The sequence below is a fragment of the Phyllobates terribilis genome, unplaced genomic scaffold (assembly GCF_046119375.1).
Source record: "Phyllobates terribilis strain yellow unplaced genomic scaffold, ASM4611937v1 Scaffold_3__8_contigs__length_932513732, whole genome shotgun sequence".
Lineage (NCBI taxonomy): Eukaryota > Metazoa > Chordata > Amphibia > Anura > Dendrobatidae > Phyllobates > Phyllobates terribilis.
The window spans coordinates 552,632,969-552,658,433 of record NW_027362763.1 but is presented as its reverse complement, the minus strand read 5'-3'; the positions used below and the strand labels follow the sequence as shown (position 1 = coordinate 552,658,433).

The window sequence follows — 25,465 nt, the reverse complement described above, 5'->3', positions numbered from 1 at the left end:
TGGTTCTCGCAGCGGAAGTATCCGCACAGGCAGCGCCGCTGACATCCATGCGGCAAGGGTGTGAAGGGAGGACCGGGGAGTGGCGCTGCGGGTCGGGATTCTTCTGCTGCGAGCGCCTGCTCATGTCCCTGGTTCTCGTAGCGGAAGTATCCGCACAGGCAGCGCCGCTGACTTCCATGCGGCAAGGGTGTGAAGGGAGGACCGGGGAGCGGCGCTGACATCCAATTGGTCGCGGCCACTATTTAAATGTGCCGCACAAATCGGTGATTGGTCGCGGTCTTGGCCCGCGACCAATCACTGATCTTGCGGCTAAAGTTAACCACTACTGTGCTGATTGGTCGCGGCCGATATTTAAATTTGGCGCCCAAATCGGTGATTGGTCGCGGGCAGCGTCCACGACCAATCAGCACAGCGGTATTTAACTTTTGCGCTAAGATCAGTGATTGGTCGGGTCCGAAGACCGCGACCAATCATCGAATCGTCTTGGTGAGGACCGGGGAGCGGCGCTGCCTGTGCGGCTACTTCCGCTGCGAGAACCCGGGACATGAGCGGGCGCTCGCAGCAGAAGTATCCCGACCTGCAGCGCCGCTCCCCGGTCCTCCCTTCCGCATGGATGTCAGCGACGCCGGCGGTCCTTGCGCTGCTTCCGGCCGGGACATGAGCGCCTCGCGCCGCTCATCTCCCGGCTCCATCTCCGTCCCGCAGATGGGTCCGGCGGTCGGGGTCCTTCTGCTGGTCCTGGCCAGGAGATGAGCGCCTCGCGGCGCTCATCTCCCGGCTGCATCGCCGCTGAGCTCCGTCCCGCAGATGAGCCGCTAACGCCCGCCATTTTTTTTCTGAAATCCCGCGGCGCTGATTGGCCGCTGCCGGACCAATGAGCGACGCGGGATTTCTTGGACAGACAGACAGACAGACAGACAGACGGGATAAGACAATTATATAGTAGATGTATTCTCCCTTGAGCCTATTGATAACTACCAATATGTACTAGGTACTATACCTTCCCTTTGGCTCAGGGTTTAACTTATGGACTCATTAGATACTATTAGTATGTACTACGTATAGGAATGCCCTTGTGGCATAGTCACTATTCATGATACCACATTGTAATTGGCGCCACTGGTTACTCACAGCTTGAGGTCTGTGTTGATCACTTTTTTGTGCATAAATGTTATATGGTGTGTTTTTTGTTACTGATTTTAATCTTTATATGTAATAAAATTTGAATAATCGTTCTAGGCTATTAAAGGCTCCATTTTTCTCCTTGTTATAAACATTAAACAACTGAATGAACATCCTCCGAGCCCAGTGATTCTATAATTTTTGCCAGGGGTTGTATACACTGCACAGTACCACTCCTCCTGTCCTATATATATACACTGCACAGTACCACTCCTCCTGTCCTATATATATATACACTGCACAGTACCACTTCTCATGTCCTGTATATACACTGCACAGTACCACTTCTCCAGTCCTGTTGTAGAAGAGGTGTCAATATTGGTTTAGTATTTTCAATCTTACTATAGCCAAATAAAAATAAATATTGGAAAACCTGTTTAAATTGATTATCCCAAGTAATCCCCTCTCCTCTGGACAGGGGATAACTGTCCAATCGCTGGACATCCAACTGTTGGGACCCCCATGGTCCCGAGAATCAGAGCTCTGTAGAGCACCATGTAAATGGAGCCACATTTAAATAGCGGCCGCGACCAATCAGTACAGCGGTGTTTAAATGTGGAGCCAAGATCGGTGATTGGTCGCGGCCGATATTTAAATTTGGCGCCGAAATCGGTGATTGGTCACGGGCACCGCCAGCGACCAATCAGCGATTTTTAGCACAAATGTCCGGATCTTTGTAACACCATGCGGATACTGTGGGGACATCAGCGGCTAGGGTGTGAAGGGAGGACCGGGGAGCAGCGCTGAGGGTCGGGATACTTCTGCTGCGAGCGCCCGCTCATGTCCCTGGTTCTCGCAGCGGAAGTATCCGCACAGGCAGCGCCGCTGACATCCATGCGGCAAGGGTGTGAAGGGAGGACCGGGGAGTGGCGCTGCGGGTCGGGATTCTTCTGCTGCGAGCGCCTGCTCATGTCCCTGGTTCTCGTAGCGGAAGTATCCGCACAGGCAGCGCCGCTGACTTCCATGCGGTAAGGGTGTGAAGGGAGGACCGGGGAGCGGCGCTGACATCCAATTGGTCGCGGCCACTATTTAAATGTGCCGCACAAATTGGTGATTGGTCGCGGTCTTGGCCCGCGACCAATCACTGATCTTGCGGCTAAAGTTAACCACTACTGTGCTGATTGGTCGCGGCCGATATTTAAATTTGGCGCCCAAATCGGTGATTGGTCGCGGGCAGCGTCCACGACCAATCAGCACAGCGGTATTTAACTTTTGCGCTAAGATCAGTGATTGGTCGGGTCCGAAGACCGCGACCAATCATCGAATCGTCTTGGTGAGGACCGGGGAGCGGCGCTGCCTGTGCGGCTACTTCCGCTGCGAGAACCCGGGACATGAGCGGGCGCTCGCAGCAGAAGTATCCCGACCTGCAGCGCCGCTCCCCGGTCCTCCCTTCCGCATGGATGTCAGCGACGCCGGCGGTCCTTGCGCTGCTTCCGGACGGGACATGAACGCCTCGCGCCGCTCATCTCCCGGCTCCATCTCCGTCCCGCAGATGGGTCCGGCGGTCGGGGTCCTTCTGCTGGTCCTGGCCAGGAGATGAGCGCCTCGCGGCGCTCATCTCCCGGCTGCATCGCCGCTGAGCTCCGTCCCGCAGATGAGCCGCTAACGCCCGCCATTTTTTTTCTGAAATCCCGCGGCGCTGATTGGCCGCTGCCGGACCAATGAGCGACGCGGGATTTCTTGGACAGACAGACAGACAGACAGACAGACAGACGGGATAAGACAATTATATAGTAGATGTATTCTCCCTTGAGCCTATTGATAACTACCAAGATGTACTAGGTACTATACCTTCCCTTTGGCTCAGGGTTTAACTTATGGACTCATTAGATACTATTAGTATGTACTACGTATAGGAATGCCCTTGTGGCATAGTCACTATTCATGATACCACATTGTAATTGGCGCCACTGGTTACTCACAGCTTGAGGTCTGTGTTGATCACTTTTTTGTGCATAAATGTTATATGGTGTGTTTTTTGTTACTGATTTTAATCTTTATATGTAATAAAATTTGAATAATCGTTCTAGGCTATTAAAGGCTCCATTTTTCTCCTTGTTATAAACATTAAACAACTGAATGAACATCCTCCGAGCCCAGTGATTCTATAATTTTTGCCAGGGGTTGTATACACTGCACAGTACCACTCCTCCTGTCCTATATATATACACTGCACAGTACCACTCCTCCTGTCCTATATATATATATACACTGCACAGTACCACTTCTCATGTCCTGTATATACACTGCACAGTACCACTTCTCCAGTCCTGTTGTAGAAGAGGTGTCAATATTGGTTTAGTATTTTCAATCTTACTATAGCCAAATAAAAATAAATATTGGAAAACCTGTTTAAATTGATTATCCCAAGTAATCCCCTCTCCTCTGGACAGGGGATAACTGTCCAATCGCTGGACATCCAACTGTTGGGACCCCCATGATCCCGAGAATCAGAGCTCTGTAGAGCACCATGTAAATGGAGCCACATTTAAATAGCGGCCGCGACCAATCAGTACAGCGGTGTTTAAATGTGGAGCCAAGATCGGTGATTGGTCGCGGCCGATATTTAAATTTGGCGCCGAAATCGGTGATTGGTCGCGGGCACCGCCCGCGACCAATCAGCGATTTTTAGCACAAATGTCCGGATCTTTGTAACACCATGCGGATACTGTGGGGACATCAGCGGCTAGGGTGTGAAGGGAGGACCGGGGAGCAGCGCTGAGGGTCGGGATACTTCTGCTGCGAGCGCCCGCTCATGTCCCTGGTTCTCGCAGCAGAAGTATCCACTGTTCGTCTCCATGCACCTGCGGATCACCCCGGACACGGATATGGGGGCGCGTCTTCACAGACCGCAGCACGTCAATTTCTCTTGCGGAGACGCTGGTCTCTGCAAGACAAATTATATCAGTGCAATGTATAGGATGCGGTGAATCCGCATGGTTCAGTGAACACAGATGGATTCACCTGCTTGCAGTGCTTTGGATGCAGCATAAAGTATACAGCATTCAAAGCACTGCCAATACCGACCGTGTGCACATACCCTTATAGTATGTGGGCTGGTGGGGTTTGTGTGGCAGGGCTGCTTTTTTGACCCAGTCCGGCCCTGTGACCGATTCTCTTTAAAGATCAAAGGGATTCCCTAAGCTCCACACATCAGCCTAGCCAGCTTGAAACAAGTTGTAGCCACAATGATCCACAGACGAGTCAAGAAAACCTCATTGTATCGATAAACCTGTCTGCTTTCCTGATTACTGTGTCTTCTATCAGAAATAAAGTTACTTGAAAGATAATATACATTATTAATTGAATGAAATGTTACAAATTGATGCATCTCCAGAAATAGCTAGATACAAGAGGGAAATAATGTATGCATATTGGGACCGGTTCAGAACATTTGCTGAATAACAAGTCATGATTAATGATTTTATAACATTTATGAGCAGTTATATGTAATAATATCTGAAGAAATGTAGGCACTAATATGTATCAGCTAATACTTGTATTCACAATTCAGGCTGACTGATCCTACACGTAAAAGAGCTTAAAATATACTGCAGAACACTAAACATTTAATAAAAGAGAAGAAACAATAAAGCATAATCATAGCCATGGGACTTATTATTCAGAATACTTGCAGTTTGCAGCATAATAGATCCATTCTGTATTTTAGTAAATCATACACACTACTACCGCATATTACGATGTATTTAAAGGGACCACGTATTCCTGGGCGTCATTAGGCATTAAGGGTGATCATTATAGGAGATTTACAAGAAAAGGAGGACATTTCTTGTATAATTCAGTGTTAAAAAAGGATTTTAATATCTACTGCTGTGACGTGATTTGTACATAATACAGATCCAAAGCCAGAGCTGCTGCTGCGAGGTTATAGTCACAGCGTATTCTGTTGTGATTTCTGTGAGGTGCAGTATTTTTTGACAGGTTCCATGTAAGAATTTAGATCACCAAATAGTTTAATTAATATCCCTTCATACAGTATATATTTCATGTATAACTGCTACCATAGAAGCTTAGGAGGCACTGATTATGTCGGAACGGTAAGTTTTAATTTGCATTAGGTGGCTCCAGGATAACACTGAATGTGACAGGAGCAGGTGACATCATCATCAGATTTAGTACAGTCCACCGAAATGGCAACCGCCCACATATAGCAATCTCTGGGCTTCTGGTTCACCAAAAGGAGACAGTGACAGGCATCTGCCATAAGTATGTAATATTGTTTGTAGCTAGTGTGAATGCAGCTGTTCTCCTAAATCTGGAGATATGTCTCTCTCTTCTCTCTATGTAAATCTGGGCCCCGATTAATCAAGACTGGTGATGTTGACACTGATCTTGATCGGAGTGCACGTTGGAGTCAGATGGGCATAGGTCTCTTAATGAATCAGGAACCCCTAACAGGTGGCATGCGCCTCTGTGCTCCTCACCACAAGTCTTATTACAGCCAGGGACTGGAGTAAGACTTCTGGTATTAGGAACGTCATATCTCATCATGAGTTGGAAGAGCTGAGGCATCACTCTCCCGCCGAGCTTCTGTCCCACCCCAACACTGGCTATTTTGGTAGAGATGGAATAAACTGGCATAAAATGTGCAACAGCTTTTGTACAACTTGGGCGAAAGTATTGCAACTTTTCAAAGCAATTCAAGCCAGAATTCTTGAGAAATTGCTTTGATGAATCAGGCCCTTGTCTTTTTAGTCAAGTGGGTGTGGTCTTTAACTCTACGGAAGTTTTCTTGTGGATCTCATACAAATAACTCAAAAAATTGCATGCATATACAGGATAAAGAGGATCATATCTCAGGAACGTACAAGAGCAGGAACAAAAGCTTTACTATGCCAGATTCAGCGGAACAGCAACATTTACTGCAGGTAAAAAAAATGACATATTTATGGAAAATAACAGGTCCTCTTTAAGGAAATGCCTGAAAATATGAGAGTCTGATTCATAAAGTTATGTCCATTCCTCCAACCACCTTGAACAGAAAGAATTGGTGCTTGTTCAACCAGGATGGATGAACACAGAACTTAAACACATGCTAAAAAGAAAGAAAGAAATGTTTATTAAATGGAAAGAGGGAGGCATATCTAAAGAAGATTATAATGCAGTCTGCAGATCCTGTAGGGCACGTATCAGGTTAGCTAAAGCTGACAATGAATTAAGGCTTGCAAGAGATGTCAAAAGCAATAAAAAAGGATTTTGGGGGTATGTCAAAAGTAAAAGAAAAGTCAAAGATGCTATAGGATTTTTACAGGATGAAAATGGAGAAATGGTAAGAGAGGATGTTGAGAAGGCCGAACTTTTTAATTCCTATTTTGCATCTGTTTTCTATAGAAAGAAAATGTAACATCAACTGATCTTCACTGTCCTTTTAAAGGAATAGAGGAATCCAAGTTATCTGTAAACAGAAAGATTGTGAGGGAATATTTAGCTAACATAAATGAGTTCAAGTCTCCAGGTCCAGATGAATTACACCCCAGAGTACTGAAGGAGATCGTAGAAGAAATTTTAGAACCACTCTCCATAATCTTTGAAAATTCTTGGAGAACAGGAGAAGTCCCAGAAGACTGGAGAAGAGCAAATGTTGTTCCTATCTTCAGAAAGGGGAAGAAGGTGGACCCAGGGAACTATAGGCCGGTGAGTCTGACTTCTATACCAGGAAAGATCTTTGAACAAATTATTAAACAACATGTATGTAAGTACATGGATAAGAATGAAGTGATTAACCAGAGTCAGCATGGGTTTGTAACTAACAAGTCATGTCAGACTAACTTAATTTCCTTCTATGACAGAATCACTGACTGGGTGGATCAGGGAAATGCTGCAGATATAGTATATCTTGACTTCAGCAAAGCATTTGACAAAGTATCTCACACCATCCTTATTGAAAAAATGACCAAGTATGCAATGGACCAGGCAACTGTTAGGTGGATTCATAACTGGCTTAGTGATTGGACTCAAAGGGTGGTTGTAAATGGCTTCACATCCAGCTGGATGAATGCCTCAAGTGGGGTAACACAGGGCTCCATCCTGGGACCTGTATTGTTCAACATCTTTATCAATGATTTAGATGAAGGAATTGAGGGTAAACTGATTAAATTTGCTGATGACACAAAGCTAGGAGGGATAGCTAATACTAGAGAAGAGAGAGAGAGGATTCAAAAAGACCTAAATAAACTGGAGCAGTGGGCAGCAACCAACAGAATGGTTTTTAACAGGGAAAAATGCAAAGTACTACATCTGGGCAATAAAAATGAAAAAAGCATATACAGAATGGGAGGAATAGAGCTAAGCAACAGTACATGTGAAAAAGACTTAGTGATCGGACTCAAAGGGTGGTTGTAAATGGCTTCACATCCAGCTGGATGAATGTCTCAAGTGGGGTACCACAGGGCTCCGTCCTGGGACCTGTATTGTTCAACATCTTTATCAATGATTTAGATGAAGGAATTGAGGGTAAACTGATTAAATTTGCTGATGACACAAAGCTAGGAGGGATAGCTAATACTAGAGAAGAGAGAGAGAGGATTCAAAAAGACCTAAATAAACTGGAGCAGTGGGCAGCAACCAACAGAATGGTTTTTAACAGGGAAAAATGCAAAGTACTACATCTGGGCAATAAAAATGAAAAAAGCATATACAGAATGGGAGGAATAGAGCTAAGCAACAGTACATGTGAAAAAGACTTAGGTATACTAATAGATCATAGACTGAACATGAGTCAACAGTGTGATGCAGCAGCAAAAAAGGCAAATACAATTCTGGGATGTATTAACAGAAGCATACAGTCTAGATCACGTGAAGGCATTATCGGTCTTTACTCCTCTTTGGTCAGACCTCATCTGGAATACTGTGTACAGTTTTGGGCACCACATTTTAAAAAAGACATAGACAAACTGGAGCAAGTTCAGAGAAGAGCGACCAGAATGGTGACTGGTCTGCAAACTATGTCCTATGAGGAACGGTTGCAGGATTTGGGAATGTTTAGCTTGCAAAAAAGAAGACTGAGAGGAGACTTAATAGCTGTCTACAAATATGTCAAGGGCTGTCACATTGTAGAAGGATCATCTTTATTCTCATTTGCACAAGGAAAGACTAGAAGCAATGGGATGAAACTAAATGGGAGGAGACACAGATTAGATATCAGAAAAAACTTTTTGACAGTTAGGGTGATTAATGAGTGGAACAGGCTGCCACGAGAGGTGGTGAGTTCCCCTTCAATGGACGTCTTCAAACAGAGGCTGGACAGACATCTGTCTGAGATGATCTAGTGAATCCTGCTTTGAGCAGGGGGTTGGACCAGATGACCCAGGAGGTCCCTTCCAACTCTACCATTCTATGATTCTATGATTCTATGTTTGCCGGCCTTTTCTTTCCATTCACCTTGCATACTTGCCGGCTGTCAGTTATGCTGGGACAGTTCAGTAAACCAGACTACAAAAGGGGTTTAGTAAAATAGGCCCCTCAAATTGTGTATAACAACAGGAGTAGTGGATATTCCGCGCTGCTGGTAGCTAGAATGGTAGATCTAGGCACGCACAAATAGGTTTTGTGTTTTTTATTTTGTTTATGCGTTTCAAAGTTTACAAACTTCTTATTCGGGGCAAAAAAACATGAAAGAAGTTTCTATACTTTGAAGAGTGTAGACAAAACAAGAAGCCACAAACCTATTTGTGTGTGCCTTGATCTACCATTCTGGCTACCAGCAGCACGGAATATCCACTACTCCCTTTAATATGAGAAAATTTCTGGTCTGATGACCCATTGACCTGCATTAGCTGGGATTCTATGCCTTAATATCGCTGTGTGAACACAACCTTACCAGGTTAATGCAAAAACAGCTGAGGAGAAAAAATAGGGCAAGGATAGGGTCTTATCTGGTGATAAATATCAGAAATTGTATCAATATATGCTGACCTGATCCAGGATTGAAAGGCTGCTGCATATCCACGGGTGATTTCACCAGAAGAGCAAATAAAACATGGAAAGTGTGTGGTCCACATCCGCGCTGCAAGCTTGTGAAGAAACGCCAGATGCCAGAGCTATTATAAAATAATGGTTTCTTTTATTTTTCTATGTGTTTCAAAGGGTAACCCACTTCTTCTTCAGGAAATATGTTTTTTTATTTCCTGAAGAAAGAGTGAGTTACACTTTCATGGTTTGTAAACGGACAGCATTAAACAGACCGAAGGTGTGTCTCTTTACCCAAATTGTCTCTTCAGAGAGGAAGAGGACTTGAACTCTAGTGCCACCTATAGGAAGTAGCAATCCTAAAAGCCAATAGTGACCCTTTTACGAGACTTGTCACATGACTTACAACCAACAACATCATATATGCCTATAAGACGGCTAGTCAACTATTTAGTAAAACAGAATGGTTATTTTGTGACAGATGATTTTTAATATGTTTTTAACAGAATTTTTATTACATTAGGCAACTTTCATGATTTGAGAGATTGCTTCGCACCATCTTTGGTTATCCATTAGTAAAGGGATTCTATATGAAATCATCTAAAACTGACCTTGTCTGTATCATTTACTGTATCTACAACCAAGGTTACAATATTGTTCAATAGACAAGAGATTACTTATCTGAAAATAGGTAACAATTTCCATAACATAAAAAGGAAAATGTAAAACAAGTGTAAATATACTATGTAATAGAAAAAAATGCGCCATTCAAGCTTCAGAAAGATAGAAAATTTAGACTGTTAGTTTTCTCATTATAGGGTTGTCCATTTTGGACTATGAAGTCTTCAGTCAGGCTCTGAATTTGCAATGGCAAATGTTCATAATAGATAGGATAGTCTTAATAAGCTGTTTATTAGATGAAATATCTTCACAGTTTTCTAGTACATACAGCAGTGTGCAAAAATTTTAGGCAGATGTGTAAAACATGTTGCAAAGTAAGAATGTTTTTAAAAATAGTTTATTTTTATCAATTAACAAAAATGCAAAGTGAATGAATAAAAGAGAAATCTAAATCAAATTAATATATGCTGTGAGCCATTGCCTTCAAACACTAGCACAAAGTCAAGTGTTTTGTAGAATTGTAATCAGGTGTATGATTAGCCAATTCTTCCAAAATGCTGATCATTATTTTCATATTGCTACTATCAATTGATATCACTAGTGTTCCTGACGTCTTCCTCTCTGAAGAGGCTATTTACACATATTTAGATTGAAACACAGTCATAAACTGAAACAGGATCAGCCATATTCTGCTAGAAAGGTGAGGTTGTGTATGAAGGTTCCATATCCCAGGTCATGCACCATGGAAAGACTGAGCACAGCAACAAGACATGAGGCAGTTATACTGCATCAGCAAGGTTTCTCCCAGGCAAAGAATTCAAAGCTGACTGGGGTTTCAAAATGTGCTGTTCAAACTCTTTTGAAGAAGCACCAAGCAGTGAGCAACATTGAGGACTGTAGGCTCAGTGGTTGGTCACAGAAATGTAGTGTAGCTCTTGAAAGACACAATATGCTTACTTCCCTTCAAAACTGAAAGATATTCAGCAGTGGCATCAGTTCAGAACTGGCGGGAACCAGTGGGACCCAGCTATACTTATCAAGCTTCATGAAAGGGTTGCCAGATGGGGACTTCATGGAAAAACTGCAGCTTAAAAGCCATACCATCAACATGGAAATAAGGCCAGGTGACTCAACTATTCATCAAAACATTGGAGCTGGGGTGCAGAAAAAATGGCAGCATGTGCTCTGGACTGATGAATCAAAATTTTAAATATTTGGCTATAACAGAAGCAGTTTGTTTGCAGAAGAATTGTAGAGCAGTACAGTAATGAGTGTCTGCAGACTACAGTGAATCATGATGGAGGTTTCTTACAAGTTTGGGGCTGCATGTCAACAAATGGAGTTGGGGATTTATTCATGACTAATGATACTGTATCTTCAATGCTGAGATGTACAGGTAGGTATTTATCCATTATGCAGGGAGGCGTCTGGTTGGTTCCAAATTTACTCTGCAGCAGTGCAACAACCACAAACATACAGCCAATGTCATTAAGTTTAAAGTGTAAAGAAAAACAAGGAGTTCTGGAAGTGATGACATGGCCCCACAGAGCCCTGATCTCAACATCATCTAATCTTTTTGGGATTAAATGAAGAGACAGAAGGATTTGCACAATCAATGAAGATTTGTGGTTAGTTCTTCCAAGATATTTGGAACAACCACCCTGCTGAGTTCTTTCAAAAACTCTATGCAAGTGTCCTTAGAAGAATTGATTCGGCTTTGTAAAGTGTGGTCATACCAAATATTGCTTTGATTTAGATTTCTCTTTTGTTCATTCACTTTGCATTTTGTTAGTTGATAAAAATAAACTATTAACACTTGTATTTTTAAATTATTCTTACTTTGCTGCATTTTTTCAACACCTGTTGAAAACCTTTGCATAGTACATACATCCTGTTACACCGGTACAGATTGCTAAGTGCTAATATAATGCGTGTTGCCTTGATGGGTATATGCATATATGCAACCAATTGGACCGATACGGTGAGATGATAAGTGGGTGATTAACTTGATAATTAAATCTCATATTTAGCTTCACCATATACATAGCATCATATTAGTGGGATCAGCCAGAAATCTAATGTGTATGGGGTCACACATTTCAACAGCATAAGTTGGCGTAAAGAAGAATAAAGTATGTTGAACTGCATCTTATCAGATCCTTTGTTCTTCTAAGGCTGGGTTCACAGGCGCATTTCACGGTCCATATATGGAACACAATGCCCGGACTGACCGCTGGTCTCATGACCTGAACGTGCAGCCTCAAATGTGTCGGTGTGTTGGGTTGGGAGACCAGCAGTCATTCTTGGTATTGTGTATGCGGACTGTGAAAGAAGCTAATGTGAATCCGACTTAAGACATAAGCTGCTGTATTGAAGTAAACATGAACGCGCCAACAAGCATGGATGTTTATGTTGGTTTAGCAAGTATAGCTTGGCTGACATCTATCATATGTACTCCCATCTGTAAGTTCATTGTTCCTATAAAGTTTTTTACACTGGGAATTAAGACCATTAATATCCTGACAAAAAAGGTTTCATTACTGTTTCATTGTCCTTCCCCCACAGTGCAAGGTTAGGAAAAGAAAAAATGCAGCAAAGCATTATGAAGGTACGAAATAAGGTGAAATTTAGACATAAATACATTTTTATAGGTGAAGAATCTAAGAAAGTGGATAGGCACAGGTGGACTGTGTTGGAATTGAAATGCTTCTCAAGATAAGTGGTAGATAAGTGAGCGGGTTTCAAGCTCACATATTCAGTGGCTTTTGGCGGTCTTCTTTTCAAGAATATGTCATCAATTTTTATAAGTACATTGCTGTTTCATGAACAGTGACAGTAGCAACCCAACGCACTCATAATTCTGTTTGGGTGAAAAGCTTAGTGGTCATTGATTTAACCAATAGATATAATACCCAAGTACAGCAGAGCTCAAGGCAATTTAGCAAGCACGTCTCCAGCATTTCTTCTTATCGAGAAATTCCTTGGGATATTTGCCACTTAAACAGTCATCAGCTGTTTATACAAATCACACTCTGCAAGAATGATAGCTGCCAGAGAACACATCTGAGGCCAACACAAGCTCTACGCCTGCCATATAATCTGAACTGGTCTATTTAGAAAACATTAATTCAGAAGCAATGTCATTTACTGCCACTCACTGCCTGACATTTACTATCACCTGGAATCTAAACTAGTCCCCTGCAGCAGGGAGACAACGCGCTACAGGATTTCGTACTACAGTGATAAATCTTTACATAACCCCAATTTACTTTCATTTATTGCTCTCACCGAATCGGCCAAAGCGGAAGAGTAAACAGAACTAATGGGAAATGTTGTACGCACCATCCAGTCCCAGTACAAATAGTCCCGTCTTCACAAAATCTGCATTTACATGAAACAATATACATGTTCCAAACAAAACTACGAAATGTACATCTGCTTATGGAAATACCAAGCATATGGTGGTGTAAAATAATCAGCTACAAGTATTGCTTTTTAATTGGTCATTTAACACAACCTTGTGGGAAGTGTTTGCTTTATACTGCAGATGCTGCTAAACTCCAGCTACACAACAACAAATACTTTGCATGAGAAAGCAGTGAAACTGATCTAAAAAATGAGAACAGTAAAATTATATGATTCCATTAGTAACGCAAACAATGGACGTGACTTCATGGTTTCAGTAGGGCCACATAACTTAATATTCTATAGCATTGCTTGTGTAAAATTAGACAGGAAAAATCCAACCAAGGTAATTTTACTTCCAAACCAGTCTTCAAGAGCGTTTCATATAGATATAATGTCCATCAACAACCACCAAATATCTATGAATACATATAGCAGTCTATGGCCACTAATGAGTCCTGAAATGTTAGAACCCTGGCTGTACTATAACCCATATAACTTGACGAAGGCTTTGTGATCCTGAATACTTTTAATAAAGGTGTCTATACTTACGAGTAGTGTTGAGCCACCCCCGTAGTGTTCGAGTTCGGTTCGGTTCGTCGAACACCCGTGTGTTCGCCGAACTGTTCGTCGAACTGTTCGTCGAACACCTTCGAACACCGTTAAAACCAATGGCAGGCAAACAAAAACACATAGAAACACATAGAAAACACCTTCAAAGGTGTCCAAAAGCTGACAAACTGCTCAGAAGACACAACTAACACATGGAAAAGTGACAAGTACATATAGTCATGCGAAAAGAAAAGAGGTGGAGGAGTAAAAGGAGGGGGAGACACAGATATAGGCATGTCATGCCCTTCTAAAATCCAAAAAGTGAGAAGCCGACACGGCCAGTCCGTTCCTGCCTGTGCCACCTCTGTGTCGCCGGGTTTGTGCCAGAGCCGCGGTGGACCCTGACGGCCAGCCCCCCTATCCCAATACTTGTGCCTGTCCGCCGGTGGGTCGAGGCCCCCCATGGTGGGGGGGGGGGGGGTAACATCTGCAGAAGAAAGACCATCTTCCAGCCAAACTAAGATGTCGACTTCTTTTCGTGGACAATGTGATACGATCCCATTCTTACGGACACGCCCATCGCTACAAATTCTAGATGAGGCACAAAAACAGCAGGTGCTTCAACGGATATCAAGTGCTCCTTCAAGTGGGCTCTCCATCACCTCAATTTCAACATCACAAATACTCCAGTCCTCAGAGGTGTCACCCCAATCGCACTTGCTTCCTCACAGCTCCCAAGTCTCCAGCTGCCCGTCTGAGTATGGGGTAACACAGATGGCTGAGTCTGCCCAGCTGTTTACTCATACTATAGCCTGGGAAACGGAGGTCTGCTCCAGAGCTTCTGTTAATCCAGATGAGGAAATGATGTGATCCGATGCCCAGAATCTTTATAAGTTGGATCCAGGACCAGATGAAGAAGGTTCTGAGCATAATGTAGACCCTTGTTCCCAAACTGTAACTCCTGTTGGTGGAGACAATGATGAAGACGATGATGAGACTCAAATACCTGATTGGAGCGACAACTTGACTTTTCGGTCAGGGCAGGAAGAGGTTGGCTCTGAGGGCGACGGGTGTGATAACACACAGGGTGATGATGACGAGGTTGGAGATCCCACTTACTGTCAACCCACAGTCAGACAGTCGATGAGGTCAGCAGAGGAGGTGGAGGAGGATGTGACTAGCCCTGGGGATGGGGATGACTCGGTACCCGGGCATTTGCCTGGCCTTGGGGATGTCGCGGTGGTCGGCTCCCTGGCCCGTACCCTGGGGTCTCTCTTTAAAAGGGTGGATAATTGTTAATTTTATAAGAGTTCATGACGCCACCTGTGGTACCTGGTGACAAGCACCAGCGCTGCAGCAGTCCACTGAGGCCAGAGATAAGGCAGCTTGATGGTATAGCTCCCCACAGGTGGAGCTAGGTCTCAGGGCAGCGTATGCAGGGGGAATGCAGGACAGGCGAGACCAAGCTGGGTCAGAGCAAGAACGGGAACGGACACGGTAGTCACTTCAGTACCTTTTACTGGTGGAAATTCAGGCACATCCCGGAGCACTGTAGGGTGAAGGGTGCATATCAGGATCCTCCCCAATGAGCGGGTGTAGGGCCTCCTGTTTCTTGCCTCTGCGTAGTAAGTTTCTGACCTGCCTGGAGCTAGGCCTAACTTTGTCTCTGTCCTGCGCTGGCTGACCTTGTGGTAGGGCCTTCTCTTGGAGTTCACGCTCCCAGTATGCGGGGCCTAAGCGTCTCCTGGCTCTGTTACATATCAGCACCTTAGCGATCCTGGGACTTGTAGTTCTCCAGGTATTCCGGTTATGCCTTACTGGGTCATAGAGATACCGGTAAGCTCAGATCCTGTGTCCGGTAAATGCTTCGGGGTGACCTGGTTAAGCTCCTCTGCCCCTTATGTACTAACTCGCCACTCGCCTTCGGCCTACTCGGGCCCTCACTAGGCTATACACACTAACGGCAGCTTGCCGCGCTTCACTGATCTTACGGCACCGGCACACCTTAAGCTCTATCTGGGCTCCCTGAATCTAGCAAGCAGGAGCCTCGTGCTCCACTGCTGAACTATTAACTGCGTTCTCTAGACTAGACTGAGCTCCACTGCAGACTGACCTCTCTTAGGCTTCTCTACTGCAGGAACTCTTCAGAGGAACTGAACTGCCTAGCTCCACCTTCCTTATTTATATCCCTAACGGGCTCCCTCTGCTGGTCTGAGGTGGAAGGTGGAGATGTGTGAATGTTTATGGGGGCCTCTTGTGGAGGATTCCATCAATGCACTCTTGTAGGATCTGTGATACCAAGCGCAGCGGGGCATCACAGATGCTATTGACGACGAGGTTAGGTTGCGCCTTCCTGAACAGAGACGGAGTACTGGAAGCACGTCAACAACTGCATCCTCAACCACAACTCTGCCTCTGACCACAAGTCGTAGTGGCTCTTCAGGTCACATGGGCTCTAAGCCTTGCATAGCCTGGGCATTTATTCAGATTGATAAGGATGACCCAACTCGTGTTATCTGTAATATTTGTCAGCAAAAGCTAAATAGAGGCCAAAAAATACATAGTTTGAGTACTTCATGCATGTACCGTCACATGGATATGAAGCATAAGTTGCAGTGGGAAGCTCACTGTGCTACAATGCGGCCTAGCCGGCTGGGCCAACCACCGTCTGCCCCATCTTGTGCATCCGCAGCCTCTTCATCCTCTGTGACTGGGGGGACAGCAGTCACACATGTTTTTGGACGCAGACCTGCCACCTCTTTACCCGCAACAGCCAGTGTGATTGGCAGGTCGTCAGTTCATTGGGAAGTGGAAACACCTGCTAGTGTTGAGCACTCTCCGACATCGAGAGCACCACCTTTGGATCAAGGCAACCTAACATGTCCGCCTGCATCTTCCTCACAGACCGGCAGTTGCCGGGGACACCCTACTCAACACCGTCTAAGCACAACAGCCAGCCCTCGGTCCCTCAGATGTGGAAAAGTAAAAGACCATTTCCTCCTAGCCATGAGAAAGCTAAGAGGTTGAATTTCACCATCTGCAAGCTGTTGGCTACAGAAATGCTGCCTTTCCACCTGGAGGACACAGAGGATTTTCAAGACCTTATGTCCGTCACAGTGCCCCAGTACCAGATGCCCAGTCGGCACTACTTCTCAAAGAAAGGTGTGCCTGCGCTCCACTAGCATGTCGCACACAACATCACCGCTTCTTTGAGAAACTCTGTGTGTGACAGGGTGCACTTCACCACAGACACTTGGACGAGAAGGCATGGACAGGGGCGTTACATGTCGCTGACTGGGCACTGGGTAACTATGGTGACAGCAGGACAAGGGGCTGCTGTCCAAGTCTTACCGTCCCCACGAGTTGTGTGTTAATCCTCTTTATCTCGAACTTCCTCCACTGCTTCTGCCTCCTCAACCTCCTCTCGGTCCTCCACCTGCACACAAAGCCTGTCTGGTAATGCCACCTGCTTTCTAACTGCGCAGAATGAATCCTACACACCTCCTTACTATGCTGGCAGCAGGGCTCAACGCATCAGTGTTTACTTTGAAATGTCTGGGAAATGTGAGTCACACAGCTGAGGAGTTTTGGTCAGCTCTGGAGACCCAGTTTCATGAAAGGTTGTCTCCACTGGACCTGCAACCTGGGAAGGCCATGTGCGACAATGCTGCAAACCTGGGTGCGGCACTTCGCCGGGGCAATGTCACACACGTGCCTCGTATGGCTCACGTGTTGAACCTGGTTGTCCAGCAATTTTTAGCCCACTATCCCGGACTAGATGGCCTTCTGCAGAGTGCACGGTCGCTGTGTGCTCACTTCCGCCGTTCGCATCCCGCAGTTCAACGACTTACATCTCTACAGAAGTCGTTGGGCCTGCCAGTTCACCGGCTGAAATGCGATGTGCCGACACGGTGGAATTCAACTCTGCACATGTTGCAGCGACTGTGGCAGCACCGACAAGCCCTGGTGCAATACGTTCTGACGTATAGCCTGGGCCAACGAGATCCAGAGTTGGGGCAAATCACGCTGGAGGAGTGGTCTCAGATCAGGGACCTATGCACCCTTCTGCACAGTCTTGAAATGGCGACGAAGATGTTTAGTGCTGACGATGCCATTATCAGCATGACTATTACGGTGATTTACATGCTGGAGCACATGTTAATCAGAATTCGGAGTCAGGTGGTGGGACAAGAGGAGGTGGAGGAAGTAGAGGAGGAGTCGTATGCGGAAGGGATAACATCTCCAAGGTCCAGACGGTTGGCAGCACCAAGGCGGCAGGCATGGGAGGGTGGGGGAGAGGGATTAACCAGGGCGCATGGTAGCAGCCAAACTGTTGAGGAAGGTGCAGGAGCCGAGGAAGAAGTGGAGGACGAACTGGCAATGGGCATGGAAGACTCATCAGATGAGGGAGACCTTGATCACATTTCTGTTGTGCGAGGTTGGAGGGAGAGGGCAGAGGAAGGAAGCATGATTCTTACCTCGCTACCAACACAACAAGGACTTGGTCCTTCTGGATGCGCAAGACACATGAGTGCCTTCTTGCTGCACTACCTGCAACATGACCCCCGGATTGTCAGAATTCGAAGTAATCCCGACTACTGGGTTGCCACACTCTTAGATCCCCGGTACAAAAGTATATTTGCCGAAATAATTCCTGCCATAAAAAGGTATTGACGAATGCAGGAGTATCTGTTGCAGAATCTTACATGTGCTTTTCCACAAAACACCAGTGGTGCACGTAGTGAATCTCACAGTTCTAACTTGCCAACGGTGGGACTGTCGAGTCTTCATCACTCAAACAGTAACAGTAACACAGTATCTGCTGGTAACAGCAATTTTGTGGAATCGTTTCACCACTTTTTTAGCCCATCCTTTGCAAGGCCACAGGAGACAAGAAGTCTGACACATAGTCAATGCCTAGAGAGGATGGTACAGGAGAATCTCCAAGTGAACATCGAAGCCATACCTGTGTCACTGGACCCTTGCTCATTTTGGTATTCCAATCTTGAAAAATCGCCGGAGCTCGCCACTCACGCCTTGGAGATCTTGTCATGCCATGCAGCCAGCGTTCTCTCTGAACGTGTGTTCAGCGCTGCTGGTGGTGTGCTGACAGATAAGCGCACGCGGCTGTCCACTGAGAATGTAGACAGACTCACGTTCATAAAGATGATCAAATCATGGATTCGCAAGGACATTTCTACCCCTGTGTCATCCTTGGGAGACTAAAAGCTTGGGGATTTGGTAAAATCACCTCACCAACCGTTTTAAGCAACAGTGGGGCAATTGATGCCACTTAACCCTAGAACGCATGACCATAAAAATCTACACTTTCACATACCTGGGGCCCTTTAGGCCCGTGTGCAAATAACATGGAATAACTCAAACTCAAATGACAAACAACTATATACATGAAGAATACCTAGAGTTTCAAAATTCTAACTAAAGCAATCTTGCAGAAAATAGAAAACAATTAACTGGGCGGGCCTGCAAGGCCACAGGTATGCGTTCTAGGGTTAAGTGGTGTCTGTGCCACAATTTTGGGAGTCCCCTTGCTGTGTCTTACGTGACGTTGGCATCGTCAATTCCAGGTGGGTTGGGTCGCACCCCCCCCTTTTAACTGTAAGAAACTACATACACTATGGCTTGGGGTAACACAGATGGTTGAGTCTGAAGAGCTGTTTACTCAGAGGTCTGCTCCAAATCTTCAGTGTCTGCTAGTCAGCGTAGAATTTTTAACTGCATCTAGCCTAGGCAATACTTTGGGCGTAGTAGCCCAGCTGCGAAGCAAGCTGCACCGCCTGTGTATCTAATAAGAATTTTTAAATTAATCTAGCCTAGGCAGACTGTGGGGACCCCCAACCAAACCCAGATGCTCAGCCCCCCTACCGCCCCCCTTTCATGGACAACCCAATAATGTAACTCTTACAACTGGATGGGTGAGGATCGGTCACAGCTTTATTAACTCTTTATACTCATTCCATTAGAAAGGCATTTTATTTCTAAAATAATTCAGCTTGTTGCAGCATGCCCTGGGTCCCCACTCCGGCAAGTTGGCCAACAAGTGTAACTCTCCAACATGTCCTTTCTATTTCCAGGCCACGGAGGATCCAGCGTACTCGTATGCAGGACTCTGACCCCCACCCATCACTCTTAACGCTTGTTCCACTCCGTCCTGGAGTCCTGACAGGAATATGTCCAGTCCAATATCTATTAAGTGAACACCGTCGGGCCGTATGAAGCCTGCTTTATCTCCTTCCAGTTGTCGGTGTCGTATCACTACACCGCCTCTGTCTCTTCTAAATTTTGCCATCCGAATATTTATTACCCGCCTTGTCCATTCGATGGCCGTGATGTCTCGCGCACCTTGCCATACCGCTATTGGCACAATCTCTGACCATACTATAGCTAATTTTGTGAAAAATTCTCTGAAGCGCTCAGTGTCTAGTTTCATTTATTGCCATTAGTTATGCGCTCTTGTGATGACCTAGGTTGTTTCCCCCGGCCTGTATAACTAAGATGACCGGACCTCTTGCCTCTCTCCCTACCTTGATTACCTCCATTAGTACCTGTGGCCATAGCAGGCCTCTAATACCTCTCCAGTTGAAATATGTGTTATGAAACTCTAATTTCCTCCCGCCTGGGCGGACTTTCGCCCTTTTTTGTGCCCAATATATATACGAGCGGCCTATCACTCACACTGTTGGCTTAGCGTCACCTGTAAAAGAAACAAACCACGTTAGGATAACAAGTCCGGTCTTATGTATCTCGCCAAACACGTTTCTGACAGTCCTGCTCTTGCTGCTTCCGTGGCCGCACCTATGCGGAATGAGTGTGTCCCGTAATCTTTGGGGTGGTTCCCTGCCGATGTTATGCATTTATTAAATATAGCTTGGAACAGGTATCTTGATAATGGCGTTCCATCAATGTGTGATACGAAGAAATTACTTTGTGATCTGATGGTTAGATATGTTTTTACTATTGTTAGCCGACTCAGTGTACCGTTTGTGGGTTGTAGAAGTACCCAAGTACCCCTGCCCGCTGGAACCGTTTTCGATTGGTGTATGCGTACACGTATTGCATTATTGGCTATGACTACTTCCTGGTGTAATAAGCGTCCACTGGTGGTAATTTTGGATTGAGGGACTAATTCGCTTATACATAGCGCCCCGAAGAAGGCGATCACAAATGCAGTAGACATTAGTGTTGCTTCAAATTGTGAGTGTCATGTTAATGGTGTTAGGGATAAGATGTGAGAAATCAGTTTTGGTGACACGGGACGCGACGTCTACATTCCTGACTTGGCTGACCCCTTTTCCACCCTTTTATGGATTGTCTGATGATGAATCTTTGTCACATCTCCCCAATTCAGTAGTTGGAAGTGAAATGCTACTCCGGTCAGACACCGCTGCGCTGACGCCCCTGATATGCCCCTCATTATTAGCTGGTGGAGAAATTCTATGGTGACTTGTGATCTGGCTTGTTCACATTGGTCAACCCGTCTGCCTGCTACTAGTCGTGTCCACTCTTCCCATGCCTTACCGTATGCTTGCCACGTTGACGGGGCAACTGACGCTCTGATTAATGGCATCAACTATTCGCCACTAGATCCCATAGGGAGGGTGGGCAACTGTTGCCCGATGGGTGGGCGTTGTGGAAGAGCTCTGTGAAAATCTGCCAATTGAATTGTTATAAAGCGTTAGCAGCAGCTTTATACCCCTCAGCATAGTGGCTAGCGCGGACCCATACATTGTGTTTTAGGCACAGGAATACTAGCCTGCGTAGTAGGCCTAGCACTGGGAGAGACGATGATGCCATCTTATTAATGCAGTGCGCTAGGCTGGTGTTTTGTGTTATGAAGCGTATATTTTTGTTAGCCAGGCGCACGCCCCATATTTCTATTGCTACCACTATTGGGAAAAATTATTTTCAGGGCTAGATGCAGCTAAAAATTATTATTAATTTCAAAGCTGGTGGAGCTTGGTATAGATGGCCTAATACAATGAGTCCCACACACTGCTAGAAGCCCAAATATTTTTTCAGAGGTAGATGCAGATAAAAATTATTTTTAATTTGCAACCTGATGGAGGTCAGTATAGATGGACTAATAGAGAAAGTCCCACACACTGGTAGAAGGCCAAATATTTTTTCAGAGCTAGATGCAGATAAAAATTATATTCAATTTGCAACCTGATAGAGGTCAGTATAGATGGACTAATAGAGAAAGTCCCACACACTGCTAGAAGGCCAATATTTTTTCAGAGCTAGATGCAGATAAAAATTATATTCAATTTGCAACCTGATGGAGGTCAGTATAGATGGACTAATAGAACAAGTCCCACACACAGCTAGAAGCCCAATATTTTTTCAGAGGTAGATGCAGATAAAAATTATATTCAATTTTCAACCTGATGGAGGTCAGTATAGATGGACTAATAGAACAAGTCCCACACACAGCTAGAAGCCCAAATATTTTTTCAGAGGTAGATGCAGATAAAAATTATTTTTAATTTGCAACCTGATGGAGGTCAGTATAGATGGACTAATAGAGAAAGTCCCACACACTGCTAGAAGGCCAAATGTTTTTTCAGAGCTAGATGCAGATAAAAATTATATTCAATTTGCAACCTGATGGAGGTCAGTATAGATGGACTAATAGAACAAGTCCCACACACAGCTAGAAGCCCAAATATTTTTTCAGAGGTAGATGCAGATAAAAATTATTTTTAATTTGCAACCTGATGGAGGTCAGTATAGATGGACTAATAGAGAAAGTCCCACACACTGCTAGAAGGCCAAATATTTTTTCAGAGCTAGATGCAAATAAAAATTATATTCAATTTGCAACCTGATGGAGGTCAGTATAGATGGACTAATAGAACAAGTCCCACACACAGCTAGAAGCCCAAATATTTTTTCAGAGGTAGATGCAGATAAAAATTATTTTTAATTTGCAACCTGATGGAGGTCAGTATAGATGGACTAATAGAGAAAGTCCCACACACTGCTAGAAGGCCAAATATTTTTTCAGAGCTAGATGCAGATAAAAATTATATTCAATTTGCAACCTGATGGAGGTCAGTATAGATGGACTAATAGAACAAGTCCCACACACAGCTAGAAGCCCAAATATTTTTTCAGAGGTACTGTAGATGCAGATAAAAATTATTTTTAATTTGCAACCTGATGGAGGTCAGTATAGATGGACTAATACAACAAGTCCCACACACAGCTAGAAGCCCAATATTTTTTCAGAGCTAGATGCAGACAAAAAATTATTTTGAATTTGCAACCTGATGGAGGTCAGTATAGATGGACTAATAGAGAAAGTCCCACACACTGCTAGAAGGCCAAATATTTTTTCAGAGCTAGATGCAGAAAAAAATTATATTCAGTTTGCAACCTGATGGAGGTCTGTATAGATGGACTAATAGAACAAGTCCCACACACAGCTAGAAGCCCAATATTTTTTCAGAGGTAGATGCAGAACAAAAATATATTCAGTTTGCAACCTGATGGAGGTCAGTATAGATGGACTAATACAACAAGTCCCACACACAGCTAGAAGCCCAATATTTTTTCAGAGGTAGATGCAGAAAAAAATATATTCAGTTTGCAACCTGATGGAGGTCTGTATAGATGGATTAATAGAACAAGTCCCACACACAGCTAGAAGCCCAAATATTTTTTCAGAGCTAGATGCAGATAAAAATTATTTTTAATTTGCAACCTGATGGAGGTCAGTATAGATGGACTAATACAACAAGTCCCACACACAGCTAGAAGCCCAATATTTTTTCAGAGGTAGATGCAGAAAAAAATATATTCAGTTTGCAACCTGATGGAGGTCTATATAGATGGATTAACAGAACAAGTCCCACACACAGCTAGAAGCCCAATATTTTTTCAGAGGTAGATGCAGAAAAAAATATATTCAGTTTGCAACCTGATGGAGGTCAGTATAGATGGACTAATACAACAAGTCCCACACACAGCTAGAAGCCCAATATTTTTTCAGAGCTAGATGCAGAAAAAAATTATATTCAATTTGCAACCTGATGGAGGTCAGTATAGATGGACTAATAGAATGATGCTATGCCCAAAAGATTTTACTTCACTAGGTGCAGTAAAAAAATTGGTATTCTATACACAGGTGGTATATCTTGCAACACAGATAGGCTACTCCACTGACTAACACACTCTGCAATAGGCCAAAAAGGATTAGCTTTGCTAGATTCAGCCAAATGCTGTGAAAAAAACTTGCACAGCACTGGCACAGACCTGCCTGGCAAAAACTGATAGGAACTGATGTAACCTAGTCCTGAAAAGGACTCCAATTACAATTAGTCTTTACTCCCACAACCTATCTATTTAAGAGCACAGACCTGCCTGATAAAAGTCATAGGAAATGCTGTAACCTAGTCCTTAAAAGGACTGCAATCACAACTATTCCCTACTCCCAAGCTATCTGTAGATTTGTGCGAAAATTGGCTTGAAATTAACAAGGTATAGCGCACACAGCAACAGCGGTGCCGTCTAACACGCAGCGGCAGCAGTGAGAAAATGGTGGCGACGGGGCAAATGGCTTGGTCTTATAGGGCAAGGACATGTGACATACACTGCCAATGACACATGCCCTTGCTTGTGTGAAAAAAAGCACTTCGCTCCGTGTGTGCGCTGCTGATAGGCTGACAGATTGCACCTCCCCACTGTAAATGCGGGAAAGAGAAAAAAAATATGGAGATCTTCATTGTTCCTGCAGAGATCCATCCCCTGCCCCTCCCCCCACCCCGCTGTACACTCAAACTGCGTATTAACATTAATTTTCATCATTACTGAGAAAAAATCCAGTTATGATTTTGGTGCACGAACAGTTATCAAACATAACCTTGAACAGCCGAATTTTTCTCAAATTGTTCGTGTTCGCCGAACGGCTCGAACACCGCCCAAAACAGCTCAAATTTGAGATTGGCGAACAGTTCGAGTAGAACAACGCTCATCTCTACTTACGAGCTGTGTCTCCACTATCCTCCCTATCCTCCCTGGCAGAGCACCAGCATCCCCTCATTTTACTGCTCATGTCTAATCCATTCCACTCCCAAATGGGCATCTAACTTGATGCTACTCCCCATGTACAGGTGGAGAAAATGGTGTAACACCCCTCTGAAGACCCCTGTTGTTTTAAATGTATGAAAATGTACTGAATTGCATGTTTTATCCTCCTTGTGGCTGCAGTTCCTGTTAGTCAGGGGTGACAGGGTTAACTGTATGGCCAGCCCATAGTTGGGAAGGAGGATTAGGGACCTACCTGTGTGTTAGTTCCTGGTTAGGAGTTAGTTGTTAGTAAGCAAGAGAAAAGAAAGGACACTCTCAGAGGAAGGCTATCGTCATTGGGTGTGTATGTTAGAAGAGACAAGAAAAAGGGAGAAAGTTTCAGCAAGAGATCTTCAGCGGTGGCAGTTCCTCATGGCAGGCAAGTTTGGGGCACTTAAGTATTAGAAAAGCTAAAGGAAGCAGTGGTGTTAGCCAGACTTGGAGATCATCCATGGAGGAATGCATGATCAGCCAGGCTGGGGCACGTCAGTGAGGTGGTGGCTAGTGAGAGCTCCCTTACACTGTTTCACAAGAGTGCAGCTAGGGTGCAGTGGTCACGGCAAAACAGATTGACCCATGTGGCCTGTACCAGGAAGATGGAGTTACCCAATTTGTCCTGTTGTTAATCTATAACGTTTGCAATAAGTATTGTGCCGCCTTCCAGAACCAATAAGAATGTGCCTCT

General features: G+C 44.6%; 1 protein-coding gene across 5 annotated transcripts in view; it reads right to left on the bottom strand.

The window, feature by feature from the left end:
• SASH1 (SAM and SH3 domain containing 1) overlaps window positions 1–25,465 on the bottom strand; it is a 1,215,158-nt gene that overhangs the window by 436,433 nt on the left and 753,260 nt on the right. The gene's annotated exons all lie outside the window — the stretch shown is intronic.